This window comes from Pongo abelii, chromosome 3 (genome assembly GCF_028885655.2).
Source record: "Pongo abelii isolate AG06213 chromosome 3, NHGRI_mPonAbe1-v2.0_pri, whole genome shotgun sequence".
Classification (NCBI taxonomy): domain Eukaryota; kingdom Metazoa; phylum Chordata; class Mammalia; order Primates; family Hominidae; genus Pongo; species Pongo abelii.
In genome coordinates this window covers 179,723,419-179,749,863 of record NC_071988.2, presented here as the reverse complement: position 1 = coordinate 179,749,863, position 26,445 = coordinate 179,723,419, and positions in this window count along the sequence as shown.

Genomic DNA, 26,445 nt, shown 5'->3' with positions numbered 1-26,445 from the left:
ATTGTTGAGGGGAGAGACTCACTGATAACCAGAGGATGTCATCCCATCTATCTGGTTGTTGAGCCTGTCCTGTTTGGATGCTCTTTGGTGGGATTAATTTCAGACACATAAATTTTTACACTTAATGCTACTTCCATAGGTTCATTCAAATGCTTCTCTCCCGGACTTTCTCTCTGATCTTTTTATTACACTCTTTTTCAACCTCGGATTAACCAGCCAAGCCATTTGTTACCTGAAATTGACAACCTTTCAAATCCCCTGATAATGGATTGGAGAAGTTTTCTCTAGCCTGGTATATATTCTCTCTAAAATACAAAGAGGCATACCAAATGCTATTCCACTTAGTGAATTAGTGGTAGAGCAAGCAAGGTGCAACAACTTGTCCTTTAGCTAACATAGGATGTCCTGGTTTGCCATGGACTAATAACCTTACTGGATCGTCATATTTTCCAGCCTATCTTCAGCATGAGTGTATTTGAAAAATGTACTTGCCATTTCCTGTCCATCTGGTCCATTTCTCATTGTTGTCATATGGTGGAAAAATGTGGTCCTCAGAAGAATGTTAAGATTATAAAAGATCATAAAATTGCTGGGAAGTGTAAATGATTGGATATTTATTTTCTATACTTTTAACAAAATGTTATTTGATTAAAAATAGTTTTACACAGTTATATTATTCTCCCCAATGAGTCATAAATTTCTTGAGCACAAAAATACGTTTTATTTTTTATAACCACAGCTATTATTAAAATGTCTTCTTGTTGTTACTATAAATGGTGAATTGAATTGAATAAAACCAGTTTAGTAATTTTGAAGACATGATTGAAATATATGACCTGGGTAACCTGGGGAAATGCTATGAAATTGAATTAATTAAAGAAAATATTTGATAATATCGCTGGCAGAAAAAGAAAAAAAATGCATCAAGAGTGAGAAAGAAAAGGAAACTAAGAAATCAGATATTTTTTAATGTGCCTGTTTTGCACTGACCATCTGTGCTTTGTGCAAGAGTCAGCAATGTAGTATGCTTACTTAAGGAGCAAACACCATTACTGAGATTCAGAAATAAACCTAGGGCATTTAGGCCTGGCTAAGTCTTCAACCCTTGATAATTTTCTGTTGGTGCCAGAAAACACAGGGCATCATTTTCAAGTATATGTATGGTCAATTACATGGAATTACCATGAAGAAAGCATAGTTTAATTAAATTTAAAAAGAAATAAACACTCTGAGAATATTTCCACATATAATAATCAGTATCAGTATCATCTCTCTATATCATATCTGCTGTAGTTCTTAAAGAACAACCTCATTCCCATTATCATGAGTTCAAGAAAGCCTTTTCCATATTTTTAGTTCACTTTCTGGAATTTTATGTGTATATATATACACATAAAATTAGATACATATATAATTAGTTACATATATAATTAGTTATATATATACACACACATACACACACACACACACACACACACACACACAGAGACTACAGAGTTCACTATGTTGCCCAAGCCGGTCTCAAACTCTTGGGGTCAAGCCATTTGCCCGCCTCTGCCTCTCAGAGTGCTGGGATTACAGACATGAGCCACCACGCCAGGCTTAGCATATGTTCGTGCTATACAGAGCATCACAGCATCTATTTAAAATGAGCCATTGCACTGTATCCCATAAATATTTACAATTATTATATGTCATAAACAAAACTTAAAAAAAATAAGAAACCAATCATGTCCTTGGATCAGAATGATGCTAGCTTTTCATCTATAGGAGAATGGCTAGAATCACGATAAAACCCAAATTTTGATAGGTCTTCACTGAAAAATATTTTGTTTCTTAGACAAAAAAAACCTTAATTCTTTCCTAAATATCAAGTTCAGTATGGAAGTTTAAATAATACTAAAATCAAGCAAAGTTACTAAATATTCTTCTAATGAGTGGCAAAACTGATTCAGATTTCTTCTTGGATTTGTCCTTTTACATTTTATTGAAATTTTGCTGAAAATTTTATTAAAAATTTCTACTTTATGACAACTCCAAATATTTAAAGTAAAAAAATAAAGTACTTTAAAAATCTGCCTTTAAAAATCTTAATGTATTATTAGTTTCTTCATACTACATTACATTCAACAGACAGCATCAGTATTTTCTGTTCCCGTTTCACTTTCATTCTCCCCACAGGTAAAAAGTATCCTAAATTTTGTTATTTGTATGCATATTTTACACATATCAAAAGTATATAAGCATATATTTGTAAATGTTTTCATGCTGTATTAATTACAATGTTGATGTTTTCTCATTATACTACTGGGGTTATGGATTCAGGGACAAAATATCATTGAGATGAAATGCTGTCTTTACCTCCTCATATCAGAATAGTTTCCATTACTGTAATCCATTGCCACTTTGTTTATGAGCCCATTGGTTAGGACATGGGTGACTGGGAAAGGGACTCTTTGATATTCCAGAATGATCATCTTATCCACATGATTATTAAGGTTCTCCTCCTGTGGTTGCTCCTTGGTGAGCATATTCACATGGGAAACATATCCTTGTACTCTCTGACTTTGGGGTGAGGTCTCCTAATCTAGTTAATTTATACCCAGCAAGGTGTAATTTGACTATAAAAACTGCAGATTGACTTATATATCCATAAATATATCAATAGCAGAGATCATCACTGGCCCTCATGACACCATTCTCTAGAACAACCATCAGATCACTTTGTGGCGGACTGGTTGCACCGCACCACATTCATCATGGAAGGAGCATCTTTCTGTTATCAGTTGTTTTGTACGTAAATTTGTCTTTTCTGCTCTCAGTGTTTCTGCCAAAACTGATGGGCTTGTCATTCTGTAAATGACATATTCATAGTCTTGGTATTGTACACAGCATTGCTTCTGACCAATGAACTCGTTTTATAAGCAAAGGAATTAAGGTAATGAGATCATGATCATGAATTCAATGGTTTTACCATGTTCTCCATCAGTCTGAAGTACCTGAACAATTGGAACAGTGGAATGGCCTTTGGAATATTCTCTTTGAAAATTCACCAAATTATTGACAACACTTTGCAGGGACAGGGTTATATCTGTCTGCATGTGTTTTATAATTTAAATCAGTGATGAAAAAAAGTGCTGTTTCTCCTATAGCCAGCATAAATGTGTCTCAGAATCAAGTGGTAGAAATGCTATTGACTCTTCTTATATGTTTGCCTCCCATTTTTTTTGTGCATTTGTGCTTTGTTGAGTTTAAAGTCTTAGTTTCCAAATCAGAAATATTTTTCACCAGAAGACACAGCAAGATAATGAATCTGCAAGCTGACCAATGGACATCAGGACAAAAAGGGACTTAATATACTGGCTGGGGTGATTGACCCTGACTATCAAGAAAAATTACGTTGCTAGCATACCTGAATATGGAAATGGGTTTGGAAGTCAGAAAATGTCCTGGACACCTTTTAATACCTTCATATTTCTCTGATAAAAATTGATAACAAACTACAGCAACCCAATACAACCAAGCTGGTTAATGACCTTGACATTTCATGAATGAAGTTTTGGGTCCCTGGGTCACCCCACCAGGCAAGGAACCATAACCAGCTTCAGGTGCTTGCTGAGGACAAAAGGAGTAAGGAATCGTTAAGAAGGTGAACATTTCTAAATATCTGCTACTATCATGTATTTAGTTGCAAAAATAAGAACTGCATTTGTTATGAGATCTTCATTTTTGAAAAGAATAGATTTTAATGTATATGTATATATAAAATATAAAATACATATTTGTACATATGTGATATTATATGTGTGTTATATATGTAAAATATAAAATGACATATGTATGTGTTAATTGTATTTATATGTGTTATTAACACATGCACACATAATTTAATTAGGGTTACCTTAAAAGATATCAAAGAAAGATTGAGGCTCAGCTAGGAGAGGAATGAACATCACTCAAAGATAGATAAAGTGGCATACGAGACTTTGTACTATATTAGGGTAAGAGTTAGCTGTTTTCAATTATAGGAGGAAATATTACATAGATGGAGGCATAATTATGTATTTGCAAATTAAACGGGTTCTAAAGAGTGATGTATGAGTGTCAATTTGTAAAGAAAAGAGCTGCAGTGGGTTTGTACTTTGTCAAAGTAGCTAAGGTAGAATTACCTTTCCCAGAATTCACTTTTCTCTATGGTTTCATATTAGCATTGGCTGCAAGAAAGAAATTTATGAGATTTAGAAGGCAGAAGTAAAGCAGCAGGTTAGCGTCTAGTCTTAGGCACTACTGAAGCATCTCCATATTGGCAATACTTTGGTTGCTTCACCTTGATGTGATATAGCACTCATGCTCTGTTTTTGTAGATTTTCCCAGATCTCCTCTGTTAATGGGGCTAAGCGCATTGTGAAAGGCACTGATTTCTTATTCTTGTTACCTGTGTCAAGATCAAATGCAGTCAGAGAAAAATGTGAGTTTGAGTTTGCCTTCATGGGTTCTAGCTTTTCATCTTGAATTCCAGTTTTTTCTTCTGGGTTCCAGGTTATCCTTGTGAGTACAATTTGTCTTTGCTTTCTCCTGGTTTGTGTTCAGCTGTTTTTATCAACTACATAATCTATTGACAAATGGCAATATCAGGCTACTACCAGGCTCAAAGGCAACAGCCTTTCATACACTTCTTCACCAGCTCCCCTTTGTTCTTCCTTCTTAATGACTATCCTTTGGTCATCTGACTCTACGTATCTAACTTACCCAACAGTTGTATAAGGTCAAATCATTATAAATTTCTTATTCCATAGCACTCATATTGGTTCTGCTTCCAAATTTCACTTTCATATATCTACCTGTTTATCTCATGTACTACCTGCTGGGTAATTTACTCAATTCTGCCTTGAAATTCACTAATTCTATATTTTCTGGCAATGGGCTATGAGACCATCTGCTATTTTATATGTATCCATTTTAAATACTCTATTGTTTTATTTTTATTATATATATGTATGTATGGTATGCAACATGTTTATATGTGTGTGTGTGTGTGTATATATATATATATATGTATATATATAGTTACTGTGGCCAAGCAAATTAACATATCCTTCACCTCACGGTTACCTTTGTGTATGTGTATGTATGTGTGTGTATGTGTGTGTATGTGTGTGTGTGGTAAGGGCACCAAAAATCTAATCTCAGCAAATTTCGAGTATGCAAAGTAACATTATTAACAATAGTACTCATGCTATACATTAGATTTTTAGATTTATCCATCCTACAAAACTATAACTTTGTTTTCTTTGGACATCTCATTACCACTCTCCCCATTCCTGGTAACCACCATTCTATTCTATGTTTCTATATATTCATTTTTTTTAAGATTCCACATGTAAGTGAGAATGTGCAGCATTTTTCTTTATGTATCTGGCTTATATCAATTAGGATAATGTCTTCCAGGTTTGCCTTAGTCTGTTTTCTGCTGCTATAACAGAATACTACAGACTGGCTAATTTATAAAGAATAGACACTTATTTAGCTCATTGTTCTGGAGGCTGGGAATTCCAAGAGCATGGTGCCAGCTTCTGGTGGGGACCTCTATGCTGTGTTATCCTATGGCAGAAGGACAAGTGAGTGTACAAGACAGAGTGAGAAAATTGGGCCAAACTCGTTCTTTTTGTGAGGAATCACATTTGTGATAACTAAACCAGTTATTATAACAGCATTAATTCATTCATGGGAGTGGAATCCTCATGACCTAATCAATTAATAAAGTCTGTATGTGCCAATACCATTATAACAACAATTACATATCAGCATGAGTTTTGGAGGGGGGCATTCAAACCATAGTATGGTATATCCTTGTTTTCACAAAAGGAAGGATCTCCATTTTTTTAAGGCAAAATTTTATCTATATCCATTCATCCCTTGACAGACATTTAGATTGTTTCCACATCTTGGTTATTGTGAATAATGCTGCAATGAAAGTCAAAGTGCAGATATCTCTACTCTGGTGCTAACTTTATTATTTGGGGGTATATACCCAAGAAAGAGATTGCTGGGTCATATGGAAGTTCCATGTTTTATTTTTTTGATAAACATTTATCCTGTTTTTCCTAATGGCTGTACTAATTTACATTTCCACTAATGGTGTATAAGTTGCCTTTTCCTTCACACCCTCGCCAACATTTGTTATCTCTTGGCTTTTTGATGATGGCCACCTTAACAAGTTTGAGGTTTTATCTCACTGTAGTTTTGACTTATATTTTCCTGATGATAGTGATATTGAGCACATTTTTATCTATCTGTTAGCCAGTTTTATGTCTTCTTTGAAGAGGTGCCTATTCAAGTCGTTTGCTCATTTTTTTAGGTGATATTTTTCTTTTTCTATTTTTTTCCCTTATGTGACTTCCTTACATGTTTTGGATATTAAACCATGGTATTTTTTTCACAGAACAGGAAAAACAATTCTAAAATTCATATAGAACCACAAATGACTCTGAATAGCCAAAGAAATCTTGAAAAAGAAAAGCATAGTGGGAGGCATTAGGCTTCCTGATCTCAAATTTTATTACAAAACTTAGTAATCAAAATGACATAATGTTGGCATAAAAACAGTTACATAGAGCAATGGGACAGAATAGATAAACCAGAAATAAACCTAAACGTATGTGGTCAGCTAGTTTTCAACAAGGACACAAAGAAGACACGATGGAGAAAGAATAATCTCTTCAATAAATGATATTGAGAAAACTGGATCTCCACAGACAAAAGAATGAAATTGGACCTTTACCCTACATCACAAAGTCATCTCAAAATGGATTAAAGACCTGGATGTAAGTCCTGAAATTATAAAGCTAGAAGAAAACATAGGGGAAAATCTCCTTAACACTGGCCATGGCAATGATATGTTTGTATATTTTAGCAAAAAAATAGGCAACAAAAGCAAAAATAAACAAGTGGAACTACATCAAATTAACAGCAAAGTAAATACAGTGAAACAACAACAACAAAATGAAAAGGCAGCTTACATATTGGGAGAAAATATTTTTTAGTTTAAGAAATTTTATTATTCTAAGTTGTCTTTTCTTACATTTTATTTTATTGTTTCTTCTGCAAATCTTTCCTTTTTTAACTTTGAATCATTTTAGATGTACCATTATATAAATTACTTTTCTTTTTTTTTTATTTTTGGAGAGAAGGTCTAACTCTGTAACTCTGTCTCATAGCCTGGAGTGCAATGGTGCAATCATAGCTCACCACAAATTCGAACTTCTAGGTTCAAGGAATTCTCCTGCCTCAACTTCCCAAGTAGATGTGTGTCACTGTGGCTTGCTAATTTTTTGTTTTTTAAATTTTTTTGGAGAAAGGGTTTCCCTATGTTGCTGAAGCTGATCTTGAACTCCTGACTTCAAGCCATTCTTCTGCTTCAGCCTCCCAAAGTGCCGGGATTACAGGTGTGAGCCACTGTACCTGGCCTGTATAATATATTTCTGATTGTTAATCAGGTTGTCAGTCTGGTTTTTGTTGTGTCTACTGACACTCCTTTGTTAGAAATTCTTGTGACATTTTAAATTTTGAAATGTGAAGTCTTCTTAGATCTTTTCAAGTGGAAGTTGTTTGACGTGGTTCAGGATATGCTATTCCAAAATATGGCACGTTGGCATATTGAAGATTTTAAGCTGAAGGAATTTGAGAAACAAAAGGCAGATGCAGAAAGGAGTCTCTGACTTTCCTTCTTTCTCCCTTCTCCCCTGAAGTGGGTCATGGGACCCTCATGTAAGAGATTCCCTCCCAATACCTGGAGGAAAGGAGCATCCTGTCTCTAAAGATGGAAGGATGTCAAGAGAGATCCAAATCAAAATGAGCAAGGCTTGCTAAATTTCCCCCAGTTTTTACTGTTAGCTCATGCCCTGTTTGTCCTACCATATTTTTCCAGGACTTGCCACTCTTTATCAAACCTAGTATAAAAACACTCAGGTTTAACAATTTCTTTGGGTCTTCACTGTTTTTTGAAGGCCCTTGTGTTATGTAAAACTTTTAAATTTTTATGTTTTTCTCTTGTTAACCTTTTGTAACAGAGACCTTCCTGATAATCAAAAAGAGTAGAAGAAGAATACATATTTTAGTACATAGTATATATTGTCTAGCATCCTCACTAAATTTTACTCTTAAGTCTGAAATTATTTCCATGTGTAGGAATTTTAATGCATAATTACTTTTTCAAGCATGGACTGTATAATTCAATAAGGAGAAGCAAGTTACTTTTAGAACTAGATATTATTAGCTAATTTTTTAAGATTTAACTATTACGCCATATTAAATTAAGCTCTGACCATAAACAAAATTTTATAAAATTTAAGACTTTTAGCATTTTGGATATCTATACTTTTATATTTCAATGTATTTCATTTATTCTGCTTTAATAAGATTTTAGGTAGAATGTGAGTCTCTTTTAACTTGAACTTACTGTGTGTGTCTTGGTAAGTGATTTAATATTTCGGAGACATTACCTCATAGGAATAACAATAAATTCAAATACAGAAAATGAATCGAGTTGGGGCCTAAATCCTAATGAAGAAGTATGCACCTGCATAATTACATTGAATGCAGAAGAGATTTCATTCACATTTTAACTGAACAAAAAAATCATTATTTAAAATAAATTCATATATATTTCTTAAATTATTGACTACAGTAGTTGCCATTTTCATTTTTCATTTTCAGTAGTTGCAGTTTCATTTTCCATGGTTTCAGACTACCCTGGTAGTCTGAAAATATTACATAGAAAATTCAAGAAATAAACACTTTACAAATTTTAAACTGTATGCTGTTCTGAGTGTCGTGGTGAAATTACATCATGCAGCTCCACCCCACCACGAACGTGCATCATGCCTTTGTCCAGCGTATCCATGCTGCATATGTTAGTCATTCAGTAGTTATGGGTTATCAGATTAGCCTTCAAGATATCACAGTGCTTGTGTTCAAGTAACCGTTATTTTACTTAATAACGATGTTAAAGCACAAGACTAGTGCTCCTGGCAATTTGGATATGTCAAAGAAAAGCCACGAAATACTTTTTTAAATGAAAATGTCAAGGTTCTTTACTTCATAAGGAAAGAAAAAAATTGTATGCTGAGGCTTCTAAGATTTATGGTAAGAAAAAAAATCTATCCATGAAATTGTGAAGAAAAAGAAAGAAATTTGTACTAATTTTGTTGTCACACCTCAAACTGCAAAAGTGACAACCGCAATGTGTAATCAGTGCTGAGTCAAGATGGAAAAGACTATTAAATTTGTGGGTGGAAAAGATTAACAGAATGGTGTTTTAATTGCTGGCAATTGTGTTGTTAGTTCTATCTGTGGTTTTAAAACTCCACTGGGGTCTTGGAATGTTTCCCCCAAAGATAAAGGGGGACTCCTGTACTTAATATGTGTCAAGAAGTGTGCTAGATACTGGGAATCCACTGGTGAAGAAAATCTGACGTATTTTCTACCCTTATGACTCACACAATAGTGGAAAATATGAGCACTAATGACACAATAACAGAAAAGAATATGAAATTACAACTGAGTCATAAATTAAAAAATGGAATAAACATAGGAGCTCTAAGAGTAGATGGTAGAGAGATATAGCCTGATCTGTAGAGTCAAGAAGTGCTTCCCTGAGGAAATGCGGCTGGAGGAAATATTTTTTAAAATTAGCTAGAAGAAAATGAGACGCAATTGGGGGTGGTGGTGAATGTTTGGAAGATGGAACAATAGCAATTGATACATCTTTAATTTCAGGGAGTTAAGACAAGGGCAACACACCTAAAGCTTGCTGAGTATAAGGGGACCATGATGCATGATGGGGTTTGGAAATAGGTGGGACATGTATCATGCAGGCTTTTGAGGCCATAATGAGAGTTTTGGCTTTTCATGTAGGAATCATTGAAAATTTCACAGGTGCACATAGGCAAGGGAGTTTTCAAGAAAGGTTTCTATTTGAAAATGACTATTCTTTTCATCTTTGATGTCTAATTTATTGTTAATCTCATCTTAAATATTTTTATCTCAGGTACTGCATTTTTCATCTCTAGGTGTTCAATTGCATCTTTAAAAATATCTTTCATGTTTTTCTATAAAATGTATATTTTTCCTTTTCCTTCTTGATTATATGTAATTTATTGGTAATAGTTTTTTTTTTTAGCATCATTGTCTTCTAAACCTACATGTGTCTAAATCTGTATGTGTCATTTTTGAGACTGTTTTTAACGACTGCTTTTTTTATCTCATTAGAGAACTTATTTTTTTCTATTTCGTACCTTCCCTGCAATTTTTAATTGAATGCTATACATTGACGATTTTGCTTTGTTGAGTGCTAGAATTTTTGTATTTCTTTATACGTTTGAATTCTTTTCCAGAACACAGTTAAGTTACTTAGAAACAACTTGATGATCTTTTTAAGGCTGAGTTTAAGCTTTGTTAAGCAAAATTCAGAGCAACATTTTAGTCTAAGGTTAATTTGGCCCCATTACTGAGGTAATACTTTTCTGAGGATTTTATTTGATGCCCCATGTGTTAGGAGGCTTTACCACTCTGGCTCATGTGAACAGGAACCAATCCCAGTCCTTTATGAATTCTGGAGTTTATTACTCTGTATCATTTCTGGTGATCTTTGCCTGGCCTTGTATAGTTTCCTCACTGGAAGCTCTTTCCAGATAGTAAGCATGGGCAATTATAAGGTTCATCTTATTTGTTTCACTTACCATCCAAGATCACTGCCCTGGTCTGCCTGTAATCCTATATTTAAAAATAATGTTTCATATATTTATTTCCTTCAGTTGTTTAGAGTGGGCTAAATTTTGGGTAGGAAGGTGAATTAAATGCCTGTTAATGCATTAATACCTGAAAAGAAATGGGAAGCAGATTTCAGATATTAAATCTCGCTATTGTGTGTGCGTAGGATATTTCAAAACCTTTGATTTCCACCTCTTCTAAAAGAATGTAATGTCTATGAGGGTAGAGACTTTGTATAGTTTTCTTATTGCCATGTACCCAGACGCTGTAATAGAGTCTAGCGTATAGTAGGGGCTCAGTAAGTAAAACTGAATCTATTTTGCATGTGGGCCTCAATTTGATGGGATTAACAATAAAGTAGATACCGTAGATGAAAAGAATATATATATATATATACACACACACACACACTTATTTTTGTTTTATACTAAAATTTTTAACTTTCTGCTAAATAACATATCAACTGATTTTATCTTCTCAGATTTATTCTTCACCAAAACCACAGCAATCAAAATATACAAATTATCAGAAGTTGTGAGATTATTAATTTCCAAGTATTATCTTCAATAACTTTCACTTAAATGTTTTTATTCTTTTTCAATATCTCTCAAAAATTCAACAAAATTTAGCCTATTAAGTCACTAAGTCACAGGTGTATCAAATTAACTTTGCTCAAGAAGTGGTGATAATTTTTCCTACCAGTTGAGAAGCGGGAATTGCTATTGTCGTTCATTTTCTGTTCCTAGTTTCATCTCAGTGGCTAAAATTGCCTGGTCTAAATATGTCTCGATTTGATGTTATTGCTATACTTCAGTGAAAAATAAGCAAACAAAGAAACAAGCTAAATAAATAAAATGAAGATAGAAATTTCTTTATTATTATTCTAGAAAATTGTCAAATGAGAAAAGCTATTTTTACTGCTGATCAGAATATTGCTGTGAACTGGAAGATTAAAAAATTATAAGAACTCCTATTACATGAGTTTGTGGAGAGGAAAATAAATACAACTAAACGAAATCTCTTTGGGAAGTAATTGTGTCACTTACTAGGGAAACTAGCCTGGTAAAGAATGATGAGTAACGTATTTTTAAATATATCTTTTTTTTGAGACAGGATCTCTTTGCTCTGTTGCCCAGGCTGGAGAGCAGTGGCAAGATCATGTCTCACCACAGCTTCAACCTCCTGGGCTTTAAGCGATCCTCCCACCTCAGCTTCCCAAGTAGCTTAAATGAATATATGTTTATAATATTTTTGGTAATTGAATTACATTCTCTGGTATTGCATTGAGTATATTCTTATTAATATAGTGTTTGACTATAAGTAAAATATGAACAAATTTGATACCAGACAATGAAAACTGTGACATGATTTTCACATGCATCATTTCTGATATAGATGAAATAAAATTCCTATTATTATTTCTGAAATTTTCAAAAAATTATTATTTTTAAAACTTTGAAAGAGCATTATTGGTCCTCCTGAGAATAGTACAAAAACTTCCTTTCCTATTTCATGGTTATTGTTTTATAGACTTACTATGCTTACAGAGCCTAACTCCAAGTCGAGAAATAAAATGAATAATTCTTTATTATCATAGATAAATCCCAGTTTCAGGAAAGTCACATAAAAGGCATATTCGTAGCAAAGATATACGATTTATTCATGGTCACCAAGTTAAGGGCAGTATAAAATATTTATTAAGTATTGTAAGTTTTTGTTTGCTTAAAAAATGTACATGTTCTCTTGAATTGAGAAATGTTCTTCATTGGGCTTAAAATACATGTAAAATGGAAAACATTGAAAATACAAACATTGACATATACTGGACCCAAAGACATCCTGTCATTGGGTTTGGGCTCAATATCGATTGATTTAGATACTTTCTAAGTGCTCGTATATTTTCCTATGGTTAAAGCTTGATCCTGTTCTTTGGTCAATTAGGAATCTTTTTTGGAAGTACAGGTAACTATGGTGTCAGAATTAATTGATGTCTTTTTAAAATTAAACTATACTTCTCGAGTAAGAAATTATGTTATATAGACACTACTGTGTTATAGTGTAAGAATATTATATATATTCTTAAAATCATAAATAAGAGTTTTCATTAAATATTCCTAGTATGAAATAAAATGTAAATGATGTCTTAACTGATATGACAAGCTCTTGTATGATGATATGGTTTGGATCCGTGTCTCCACTCAAATCTCATGCTGAACTGTAATCCCTAATGTTGGAGGTGGGGGTGGTGAGTGGTGATTGGATCATGGGGGCAGATTTCCTGCTAGGTACAGCTCTAGTGATAGTGAGTGAGTGCTCAAGAAATCTAGTTGTTGAAAAGTGTGTGGCACCTCTCCATTCTCTCTCTTCCTCCTACTCCAGCCATGTAAGATGTGCCTGTTTCCCCTCACCTTCCACCATGCTTTTGTTTCCCGAGGCCTCGCCAGAAGCCGAGCTGATGCCAGCATCATGTTTCCAGTACAGCTTGCAGAAATGTGAACCAATCAAACCGCTTTTATTTACAAATTACCCTGTCTCAGCTATTTCTTTGTAACAGTGTGAGGACCGACTAATACAGATAATATATTTTTTGTAGTAATTTTAAACCACTCATAACAAATTAAGGCATTCTAAGAAACATATTTTTAAATTAGTAAACCCATCCGAAACACACAGTTCTTTTGACCTCAGATTATGCATTAATCAAGCTTCAATTCTTGCAACTTTTCAACTTACGACATAATTTCCTGGCTAAAAATGTTTTTTAAAAAGACCTTTTTCTTAAAAATATAAGCAATTTCAACATACAGAATAACATATAAATTAATGTATTCTACATCATATTTTATTAAATCTTTTTTTATACACAAGATATATGTTTTATATATAAACACAAATACATACACATTATGCATAGACTCAAAATACATAAGAATCTGATAACTATGTTTTCCTCCAAGGGAAGAGAACTAGATGACTGGCAGATAGGAAGGGAAGGACACTTACATTTTACTTTATTTATTTTTTTATTTTTTTATTTTTTTAATATTATTATACTTTAGGCTCTATGGTACATGTGTGCAACGTGCAGGTAAGTTACATATGTATACATGTGCCATGGTGGTGCGCTGCACCCACCAACTCGTCATCTAGCATTAGGTATATCTCCCAATGCTATCCCTCCCCCCTCCCCTCACCCCACATGAAAAAATGCTCACCATCACTGGCCATCAGAGAAATGCAAATCAAAACCACAATGAGATACCATCTCACACCAGTTAGAATGGCAATCATTAAAAAGTCAGGAAACAACAGGTGCTGGAGAGGATGTGGAGAAATAGGAACACTTACACTGTTAGTGGGACTGTAAACTAGTTCAACCCTTGTGGAAGTCAGTGTGGCGATTCCTCAGGGATCTAGAACTAGAAATTCCATTTGACCCAGCCATCCCATTACTGGGTATATATCCAAAGGACTATAAATCATGCTGCTATAAAGACACATGCACACGTATGTTTATTGCAGCATTATTCACAATAGCAAAGACTTGGAACCAACCCAAATGTCCAACAATGATAGACTGGATTAAGAAAATGTGGCACATATACACCATGGAATACTATGCAGCCATAAAAAATGATGAGTTCATGTCCTTTGTAGGGACATGGATGAAATTGGAAATCATCATTCTCAGTAAACTATCGCAAGAACAAAAAACCAAACACCGCATATTCTCACTCATAGGTGGGAATTGAACAATAAATCTTAATTTGAGATTTCATGTGTATATATTCATAAACCCTACCTAGAATTGTTTTGAGATTTTTAGGTTTTATTTTTTATTTTATTTTATTTATTTATTTATTTATTTATTTTTGAGACAGAGTCTCGCTCTGTCACCAGGCACCCAGGCTGGAGTGCAGTGGCATGATCTTGGTTCACTGCAACCTACGTCTACTGAGTTGAAGTGATTCTCCTACCTCAGCCTACTGAGTAGCTGGTATTACAGGCAATCGCCACCACACCCAGCTAATTTTTGTATTTTTAGTAGAGATGGGGTTTCACCATGTTGGCCAGGCTGATCTTGAACTTGTGATCTCAACTGATCCATCTGCCTCAACCTCCCAAAGTGCTGGGATTACAGGGAGAAGCCACTGTACCCAACTGAGATTTTCAGGCTTTAAATGACTGTTGTTATACTACATATCTTTTTGGCAACTTACTTTGATCTATGTGTGTTCTTTGACTAGGTAATGTTGATATATGCCATTCCATTTCATTCATTTAAATTGTAGGATAGTATTTGATTAGAGGATTTAAAGAAATAAAAGATCTATCCATTTTTAACTTGATGGACATGTAGTCCTTTTTCTGTTTTTCAATTAAAATGTCACAGCTAACATTGAATACTAGTATAAATATGTGTGAGACTTTCTCTTGGTTGTGAATGTACAAGTAGAGTATTTGGTTGGTAGAATATTTTGCATCTACAATATTATTAGATATTGTCAAGATGCTTTCCAGAATAGTCTACCATTTACACTTCCATCAGGAGTGTATGAGAATCCCCATCACTGCATGTTATCATTAATATTTGTTAATATAAAACATTGATATTTTGCCAATGTTCATGCTGTAATAATAGCTCATTGATATTTTAATTTTCATTTCCTTAATTACTACTGGAACTGAGAACCATATCGTGTCCATTAGACATTTTGACAAGATTTTCAATAAATTTCCTATTGTAGTACTTATCTTCATTGAATTAATTTATAAGTTTTTAAAAATATATTCTAGATAACCATCCTTTATCTTAGCTCAAATGAAAAGTAAATAGCTTCTTCAAGCATATCCACTATTTTTGCTACAGGTATTTTTTTGTTGTGCAGATTTTCTTTTTACTTTTTGTTTTGTTATTCTTATCATTTTTAAGAAATTGGTTAGTTTTAAGTGTTCAATATTATATTCTTTTATATAGATACGTAGCTATGAGATCATCTACTTGACCAAGGTATAGAAAATTTCCAGTACCTTACAAAGTTGACTTGTGCCTATTTTCCATCAGTACTTCCACCAACCTCTAGAAGTAACCAATATATCGATTACTACCATATATTATATTCCTCTGTTCTTGAATTTCACATAGCTGAAATCATGCAATATATACTAGTCTATGTCTAGCTTCTTCCACTTAACATTCAGTCTGTGAGATTCATCCACATCATTGCATGTAACTGTCATCTTTTTCTTTTTCATTGATGTGGTAGCTTAGGAACCAGGCAATAACTTATGTTGTATTTGTAAGCAGATTTTTGTGCTTCTTTCTGTATCGTCCTTTTACATTCAGGACTTTGCCCCTCATTTTCAGCTACTTTTGTCTTCCCAGGCCTCTGACCTTGGTTTTTCCTGACAATAAGACCACAGCCTTCTTCTTGGGTTCTCAACTCCTGCAGGAAAAACTTGGAAATGGCCTCACAAAAATGACAGGGCTTATGTGAATTTCACTTCCTGTGCTTCTCTTCTTTCAAGAATAGTAACCCCTTAGTTACTTCCTACATTTTCCACTTCCTTCAGACTATTTTCTTCTATTTTGTACCATTTGAATAATTGTTTTTGACAAGAAAGTTATTTTGATACCAGCCATTCTATTATCTGTGAATTATGGAAGACCCTTGTCTGTGTAAATGTTTTAAATTGCAGTGGGGCTAATTTTTCTTATCTTTTCCTTTCAGATGATTTGTGTCTTCTTAAACATGCAATCTAACTGTGAACTCATAAACATATTTAAATATTTTTTGTATAATTTTTTTAAGATTGTGCTTTTTTGTTTTAAACTGTGACTGAGCTGGATCCAATTCTTGTATATATGTTTTATTTGGATGTAATTTTTTTCTCATATAGATAAACAGTTGCTTGAGCAAACGATTTATTAAATAGTGGATAGGATATATGATTCTGCTTAAATATGCATAGAAAGTATTATGTGCTAATAGAGTAAATGTTTTTAAATATGCATTTAGATTACATTTATTGTGATGCTTATTATGCAAGGCAATGTGATGAGTACAGCAGAGCCTGTAACTGCATTTTTGGGGCTGGATTGTGTTAAATCAGAATATTCAAATTCTAAAGCAATGCCCTATCACTGAGGAATCACTTTGGCTGTATTTGCATGATGCAACCTCTTTATGGGTCAGGGTTCTTCAGAGAAACGGAACCAATAGGATAATAGATATGTTTGCAGGTACATATATATGTATGTGTGTACATACAGGTTTAGTATCCCTTATTTAAATTTAGGACTAGAAGTGTTTTGAATTTTAGATTCAATTTTTAAATTTAGAAATGTTTGCATATGCATGAGATATCATATGTATATGCAAATATCTTAGAATGAGACCCAAGTCTAAACAGAAAACTTATTTTATGCATTTTATGTATATATATATATATATATACACACACACACATATATACTGAAGGTAATTTGTATGAATACATATGCATTACTGAAGGTAATTCATATGTATATATACATATACATTGAAGGTAATTTTACACAGTATTTTAAATAATTTTGTGTAAGAAACAGAGTTTATGTACATTGAACTATCAGAAAGCAAAGCTGCCACTATCTCAGCCACCCATGTGGATAATCTGTGATTATCTGGCATCACTGTTATTCCTGACTCTGAGTTTATAAGTTACCAATAACTATTTTCTTACACTTAAGTACTTAACAGTAAAAAATATATACCTCTAATAAAGTTAAAAACAATGTGTTCAGCATAACTAAGCAGTGCAGTAGCATCACCAGATACTTGTATCAGCTGTTAAACAACAGAACAACAAACATGGCCAGCTTTTAGTCTTCATCCACTTGCTGTGTTTTGATGAAAAGCTTACTCTAAACTGTATTTTACTTTTTAGGTGAGAAGAAATGTGAGAAGCAGCTGAGAGACTAGGAAGTGAATCCTCTAGGGATGACTAGGCATTCTGCTAGATGGCTTTTTAAAATGTTTCCTCCAGAGTCATCTGCCTAACTAATAGCAGTTTTCTGGTCTCAAAAGTCTCTCTTTGATTTTATAAACTGCAATGGTTTCTTATTACATTATGAATGCACACAGCTCTAGTACTTCAACAGGCTCATCACACATTTTCACTATGTTGGAGTGGAAGTGGAAGTGGTGGTGAGTGGTGCCACTTCAACTTCTAACCCTTGACTTCTGGACCCGTGAATCCTACCTATGGGAGAAACAACACCATATATTGGACGTGGATTTAAAGCATACATGGCTTTCTGGAGAACTTTGCCCCAACCATGCAAAGTATTATCACCTCGGACTCATCTGTGGTAATTTCCCCGGTGCCAGAATGCATAATTGGATGAGACATACTTAGTAGCTGGCAGAACCCCCACATTGGCTCCCTGACTGGTAGGGTGAGGACTATTATGGTAGGAAAGGACAAATGGAAGCCATTAGAGCTGCCTCTACCTAGAAAAATAGTAAATCAAAAACAATATTGCATCCCTGGAGGGATAGTGGCGATTAGTGCCTGCCACCATCAAGGACTTGAAAAACGCGGGGTGGTGATTCCCACCACATCCCTGTTCAACCCTCCCATTTGGCCTGTGCAGAAGACAGACGGATCCTGGAGAATGACAGTGGGTTATCATAAACTTAACCAAATGGTGACTCCAGTTGCATCTGCTGTAGATGTGGTTTCATTGCTTTAGCAAATTAACACATCTCCTGGTACCTGGTATGCAGCCATTGACTTGTCAAATGCCTTTTTCTCCTTTCCCATCCATAAGGCCCACCAGAAGCAATTTGCCCTCAGCTGAAAAGGCCAGCAATATACCATTACTGTCCTACCTCAGAGGTATATCAACTCTCTGGCTTTGTGTCATAATCTTATTTGGAGAGAGCTTGATCACTTTTTGGTTCCACAAGATATCACACTGGTCCATTACATTGATGAAATTACATTGATTGGATCCAGTGAGCAAGAAGTAGCAAACATACTGGACTTATTGATGAGACATTTGTGTGCCAGAGGATGGGAAATAAATCTGACTAAAGTTCAGGGACCTTCTACCTCAGTAAAATGTCTAGGGGTCCAGTGGTATGGGGCCTGTTGAGATAGTCCTTCTATCTTGACAGGCTCCACACCAAGGATAAGTGATAAAGAGAAGCATAGGTTGCTGCATTTGGCCCCTTCTAAAACCAAGAAAGAGGCATAACATGTAGTGGATCTATTTGGATTTTGGAGGCAACACATTCCTCATTTGGGTGTGTTACTCTGGCTCATTTATTGAGTGACCTGAAAGGCTGCCAGTTTTGAGTGCAGTCCAGAACAGGAGAAGGCTCTTCAATGGGTCCAGGCTCCTGTGCAAGCTGCTCTGCCACTTGGGCCATATGACCCAGCAGATCAAACGGTGCTTGAGGTATCAGTGGCAGACAGGGATGCTGTCTGGAGCCTTTAGAAGGTCCCCATAGGTGAATCACAGTGGAGTCCTTTAGGATTTGGAGCAAGGCCCTGCCATCTTCTGCAGATAACTACTCTCCTTTTGAGAGACAGCTCTTGGCCTGTTACTGGGCTTTGGTGGAAACTGAATGTTTGACTATGGGTCATCAAGTCACCATGCGACCTGAACTGCCTATCATGAACTGGGTGCTTTCTGACCCATCTAGCTGTAAAGTTGATTGTGGACAGCAGCATTCCATCATCAAATGGAAGTGGTATATATGTGATCAGGGTCGAGCAGGTCCTGAAGTATGTAAGGCACAGGTAAATTACTTGAGGAAGTGGCTCAAATGCCCACGGTCTCCACTCCTGCCACTCCTGCCACCCTGCCTTCTCTCCCTCAGCCCACACCAATGGCCTCATGAAGAATCCCCTATGATCAGTTGACAAAGGAAGAGAAGATTAGAGCCTGGTTCACAGATGGTTCTGTTAAATATGCAGGCACCACCTGAAAGTGGACAGCTGTAGCACTACAGCCCCTTTCTAGAACATCCCCTGGGGACAGTGGTGAAGAGAAATCTTCCCAGTGGGCAGAACCTCCAGTAATGCACCTGGTTGTGCACTTTGCATGGAAGGAGAAATGGCCAGATGTGCTATTATATACTGATTCAGGGGCCATAGCAAATGGTTTGGCTGGATGGCCATGGACACGGAAGAAGCATGATTGGAAAATTGGTGACAAAGAAATGTGGGGAAGAGGTATGTGGATGGACTTTTCTGAGTGGTCAAAAACTGAAGATGTTTGTATCCCATGTGAGTGCTCACCCATGGGTGACCTCAGCAGAGGATTTTAATAATCAAGTGGATAGGATGACCCATTCTGTGGACACCACCCAGCCTCTTTCCCCAGCCACCCCTGTCATCACCCAATGGGCCCATGAACAAGTGGTCATGGTGGCAGGGATGGAGGTTACTCATGGGCTCAGCAACATGGACTTCCAATCACCAAGGCTGGCCTGGCTACGGCCACTGCTGAGTACCCAGTTTGCCAATAGCAGAGACCAACACTGAGCCCTTGATATGGCAGTATTCCTCAGGGTGTTGAGCCAGCTACCCGGTGGCAGGCTGATTATATGGGACCTATTTTATCATGGAAAGGGCAGAGGTTTATCCTCACTGGAATAGACACTTACTCTGGATACGCATTTGCCTCTCCTGCAAACAATGCTTCTGCCAAAACTACCATCATGGACTCACGAAATGCCTTATCCACCATCATGTTATTCCACACAGAGTTGGCTCTGACCAAGGCACTCACTTTATGGCTAAAGAAGTATGGCAGTGGACTCATGCTCATGGAATTCACTGGTCTTACTATGTTTCCCATCATCCTGAAGCAGCTGGATTGATAGAACTGTGGAATGGCCTTTTGAAGTCACAATTACAATGCCAACCAGGTGACAATACCTTGCAGGGCTGAGGCAGAGTTCTCCGGAAGGCTGTGTATGCTCTGAATCAGTGTCCACTATGTGGTACTGTTTTTCCCATACCCAGGATTCATGGGTCCAGGAATCAAGGGGTGGAAGTGGAAGTGGCACCACTCACCATCATGCCTAGTGATCCACTAGCAAAATTTTTGCTTCCTGTTTCCACGACATTATGTTCTCCTGGCCTATAGGTCTTAGTTCCACAGGAGGAACGCTGCTGCTAGGAGACACAACAATTGCATTAAACTGCAAGTTAAGATTGCCACCTGGACACTTTGGGCTGCTCCTACTTTTAAGTCAACATGCTAAGAGGGGAGTTACAGTGTTGACTGGGGTGATTGACCCAGACTATCAAGACGAAACCAGTTTACTACTCCACCAGAGAGGTAAGGAATAGTATGCATTGAATACAGGAGATCCATTAGGGCATCTCTTAGTATTAACATGCCCAGTGATTAAGGTCAATGGGACGCTAAAACAGCCCAACCCAGGCAGGACTACAAATGACCCAGACCCTTCAGGAATAAAGGTTTGGGTCATTCCACCAGGAAAAAAAAATGACCTGCTGAGGTGCTTGCTGAAGGCAAAGGGAATACAGAATGGGTAGTGGAAGAAGGTAGTCATTAATACCAGCTACTACTACATGACCAGTTGCAGAAACAAGGACTGTAATTGTCATGAGTATTTCCTTCTTCTGTTGTTAAAAACACATTTGTCCATGCGTACACTTGTGCTAAGGAAAATCTTCATTTTATTTCCCTTTTCCTTTATTATGTGACATAAGATTTATTGACTTCATATCAGCATTTAAGTATTGTTAACTTTATATACTAGCATTTTGATTGGGAATTGGTGCATTCCAGTTGTGCAAATGATAGTTGTATTATGTTAGGCATAATTATGACCATATTATTGTCTTTATTTGAAGATTACGTATGATCTCAGGAGATGTGTATGGGTTCAAATTGATAAGGGGTGGATTTGTGATAGTTAATACTGAGTGACAACTTGATTGGATTGAAAGATGCAAAGTATTGATCCTGGGTGTGTCTGTGAGGGTGTCGCCAAAGGAGATTAACATTTGAGTCAGGGGGCTTGGAAAGCCAGACTCAACCTTAATCTGGGTGGGCACCATCTGAGGAGCTTTTTGGCTCCTCAGCTTGCAGATGGCCTGTTGTGGGACCTTGTGATCGTGTGAGTTAATACTACTTAATAAACTCCCATATATATAGAACTATATATCTATATTATATATAGAACTATATATCTATATTATATATAGAACTATATATCTATATTATATATAGAACTATATATCTATATTATATATAGATATATCTATATATAATGTACTTTCCTCAGTTTTATTCTTTTTGCTCAGGATGGATTTGGCTATTGTATTAGTCTGTTTTTGCATTGCTCTAAAGAACTACCTGAAACTGGATAATTTATAAAGACTAGATAATTTATTGAGAAAATTGACTCACAGTTCCACAGGCTGTACAAAAAGCATGGCTGGAAAAGCCTCAGGAAACATATAATCATAGTAGAAGGCAAAGGGGAAGCAGGCACATCTCACATACTGGATCAGAATGCACAGATCATGAAGGGTGAGGTGCTACACACTTTTAAACAACCAGATTTGTGGTTACTAAGAGGCTTGCAATTAACATCTTATAACCCATTATTTTGAACTGATGACCACTTAACATTGATTACAAAAACAAACAAAAAACTAACAAGCAAAGAGAGCAGTAATAAAAACTATACACTTATGTCATCCTCCATGCTTTTTAAATTTGGTTGTATCTATTTATATCTTATTATATAGTCTGTGTCTTGAAAAGTTGTTGTAGTTATTATTTTTGGTAGACTCATGTTTTAGTCTTTCTACTCAAGGTATGATTAGTTTATCCACCACAAATGCAGTGTTATAATATTCTGTGTTTGTGTACTTACTGTTGCCAGTGAGTTTTGTACCTTTAGATGATTTCTTATTGCTTGCTAACATCTTTTTTTCCAGATTGAAGAATTCCCTTTAGCATTTTTTATAGAAAAGGTCTGGTTTTTATAAAACCTCTCAATTTTTTGTTTGTCTGGGAAATATTTAATTTTCTTTCACATTTGAAGAATGTTTTCACTGAATAAACTATTCTAGAATGAAAATATTTTTCCTTCAGCACTTAAATATGTCACGCCACTCTCTCCTGGCTTGTCAGTTTCCCACTGAGAAGTCTGCTGCCAGAAATATTGGAGCTCCTTTCTATGTTATTTGCTATTTGTTTCCTTGTTGTTTGTTTTAGGAGCTTTTCTTTATCCATGAACTTTGGGAGTTTGATTGCTAAATGCCTTCGGGTAGTCTTTGGGTTAAATCTACTTGTAGTTCCATTTTACTCCTATGCTTAAATATTGACACTTTTCTTTAGGTTTGGAAAGTTCCCTTTGAATAAACTTTCCACCCTGCTCTCTCTTCCTACTTCCTTTAAGGCAAATAACTTGTAAATTGGGCTTTTTGAGGCTATTTTATACCTCTTGTAGGTGTGCTTCTTTTTTTAAATATTCTTTTTACTTTTGTCTCCTCTGTGTATTTTTAAATAGTCAGAGTTCAAGCTCAGTCACTCTTCCGCTTGATCAGTTCTGCTGTTGAGAGAATCTAATGCATTTTTAGTATGCCAATTGGATTTTTAGCCTCAGAATTTCTGCTTGGTTTTTAAACATTATTTCAATCTCTTTGTTAAATTTAACTAATAGGATTCTAGACTCCTTTTCTGGGTTACACTGAATTTCCTTGAGCTTCCTCAAAACACCTATTTCAGATTTTCTGTCTGAAAGGTCACATACCTCTGTTATGCTTGGATTGGTCACTGTTTTACTTCATTCATTTGGTGAGATCATATTTCCCTCTATGGTGCTGATACTTGTGGATGTACATCAGTGTCTGGCCATTGAAGAGTTAAGTGTTTGTTATAGTCTTCACAGTTTGTGCTTGTTTGTACCCGTCTGGGGAGGGGTGAGCCAAGCACCCTTGTGGCTACCACCACTGGAACTGTGCTGCATCAGACCCGAAGCCATCACAGATCTGGGTCTCACCCAAGGCCCGTGGTGACCACCACCTGTTTATTGCCAATGTTCACTCAATGCCCAGGGGCTCCTTAATCAGCAGGTGGAGAATTCAGCCAGGCTTGTGTCCTATCTTTCAGGGTGGTAAGCTCCCCTTTGGCCCACGGCAGGTCCTAGAATGCTGTCTGGGAGTTGGGGCTGGAGTCAGGAATCTTAGGAATCTACTTGTTGCTCTATCCTACCACAGCTGAGCTGGCACTCACGCTACAAGATAAAGTTATTCCCATTCTTCCCTCTATTTTCCTTATACAGAATGAGTCTCTTCCCATGGCCTGTAGTAGTTACTGCCTAGCTGCCACCAGTGTTCACTCAAGGCCCAAAGGCTCTTCAGTCAGTCAACTTCTGGTGAATACTATCAGGCCTGGGTCTCTCTCTTCAAGGCAATGGGCTCCCTTTTGGCCAAGAATGGGTCTAGAAGGGCCATTCAGGATATAAGGCCTGAAATCAGGGATCCCAGGAGCCCACTTGGTGCTCTATACCACTGTGGTTGAGCTGGTGTCCAAGATGCAAGACGAAGCCCTCTTTACTCTTCCCTCTCTTTTCCTCAAGCAGGAGTCTCTTCCCATGGCCACCACACCTGGGAATGTGCTGGGTCATAACTGAAGCTAGCACAGCTCTAGTTCTCACCCAAGGCTCATGGTGAGAAGTGTCTGTGTGCCAATGGTGTTTACTCAATTCCCCAGGGCTCTTTAGTCAGCAGGTGATAAATCCTTCCAGGACTGGATCCTTACCTTCAAGGAAGCAGGTTCCCTCTGACCAAGAGTATGTCTTGAAGTGTTGACTGGGGGATAGGGCCTGGAATAGGGGCCTCAGGATTCTTCCTGGTGCCCTATTCTACTGTGGCTGAACGGATATCCAGTTTGTAAGAAAAAGTTCTCTTTTCTCTTCCCTCTCCTTGCTTCAAGGGGAAGGAAAGGGTCTCTCCTGGAGATGTGAGCTGCATTGCAGGGGGTTTGGGAAGGGGTGGTGCAAGCGCTCCCTTGGCCACCCTGGCTGGTAACTCATTAGGTCATGTGCATTCCAAATCCATTGGCTGTGAGCCCAGCACAGCACCAAGACTTGCCCAGGATTGCAGGCCTTGTGGAGTAGACTGCCTTTCAAGTTTACTTAGAACTCTAGAGCACTTTAGCCTCTGGTGGTAGGGCTTGCTGGAGCTTAGGTTTCAACTGCTATGATGGGCAATTCCTCTTTGACAGGGTGAGTGATTCCTCTCTGGTCTAAATGCTTCCTCTGTGGGCACCAGCTGTATTCTTTCCTTTGTTGCTTTCTGCTGTGACAGGACAGCACTGAGTTCCAATGTGAAGTTCCACAGTCACTGTGATCTCTGTCTCCTAAGCATATAGATTCTCTCTGCATGCAACATGACCTCTGCCAGAAATGGCAGAAGGGTGTTGTTGGCAATTCAAAACTGTCTTTACTACCATTTTCAGTGTTTTTTTCTTTAACATGATGTTAAAAGCAGGTGCTGTGATTATTCACCTTATTTTTGATTCTTGTGAGGTTGCTTCCTTTTATGGATAGTTGTTCAATTTGGTATTACTGTCAGGAAGATGATCACTGGAGGCTTCCATCTGGCCATCTTGCTACACCACCTCCCATAGACACTTTTTGTTATGAGAATTTTAGCTGTGGATGGGCAGAACAGTTGTAAAGGAATAAAAATTTTGTAGTCATCATCCAGTCCAGCTTCCCTGAAGTGAGCATAAACTGCTTGTACAAAATGTTTATTAAACCAATCAGAAAAGATGTCCCTGGTGATCCATGCCTATTTGTTAGCACATGAACAGACTGGTTAGAAATTTACTTTTTAAAAACAAAAGACCCAAGCTTTTGCCTATCACAGCAAAAGCTTGCACTTATGCATGCCTGCCGTACTGGTACATCCCAGTATAGGTATTCTGTCTTTGTCACCCTTAATTCCTATGGGGGCTTTCTCATCAGCTGTAGTCAGTGTCTTTCTGGGCAATAATGCCAAAAAATGATGTTTAATTAGCATCATGGACTTGTCCTGGTATCAGATTTTTTTTTTATCAGCAATAACCTTGGCAAAGTCATCAATGAATTTCTCTGAAGCTTAATGATCAGCAGATGGTTTGTCACCACAAATCTTTAAAAATTTAGAGCTGGTCCTTTCCTTAAATCTCTGCAAGCAGCCTATTGAATATACATGATTGTCTTCAATTTTCAGTTCATTGTCATAAATATTTGCTTATTTCATGATTATCCTACCATTATGTGGCATGCCTTTACTGTTATGCTGACAGATTCACACCTTCAATACAGGATTTATATCTTTATCTTTAGCTTTATGCAGTGTTTGTCTATTTTTTATTAACTTCCATCAATCACTTTCAGTATAGAACTTCAACAGTGTATCCTTCTGTTTCTTCAGGTCATATATGGTGGTCATTCCAACACCTTACTCTTCTGTAAGACATTTCACATTTGCACTACTGTCCAATTTCTCCAGTAGTTTGACTTTCTGTGATATAGATAAACATAAATGCTTCCTGTTTTCCTTATCGTGGTTACCCATAGTTGTATATGCAGGCTTTTTTTGACATTTTCAATAATATCTTTATGCCACAGAGCAGAAAAT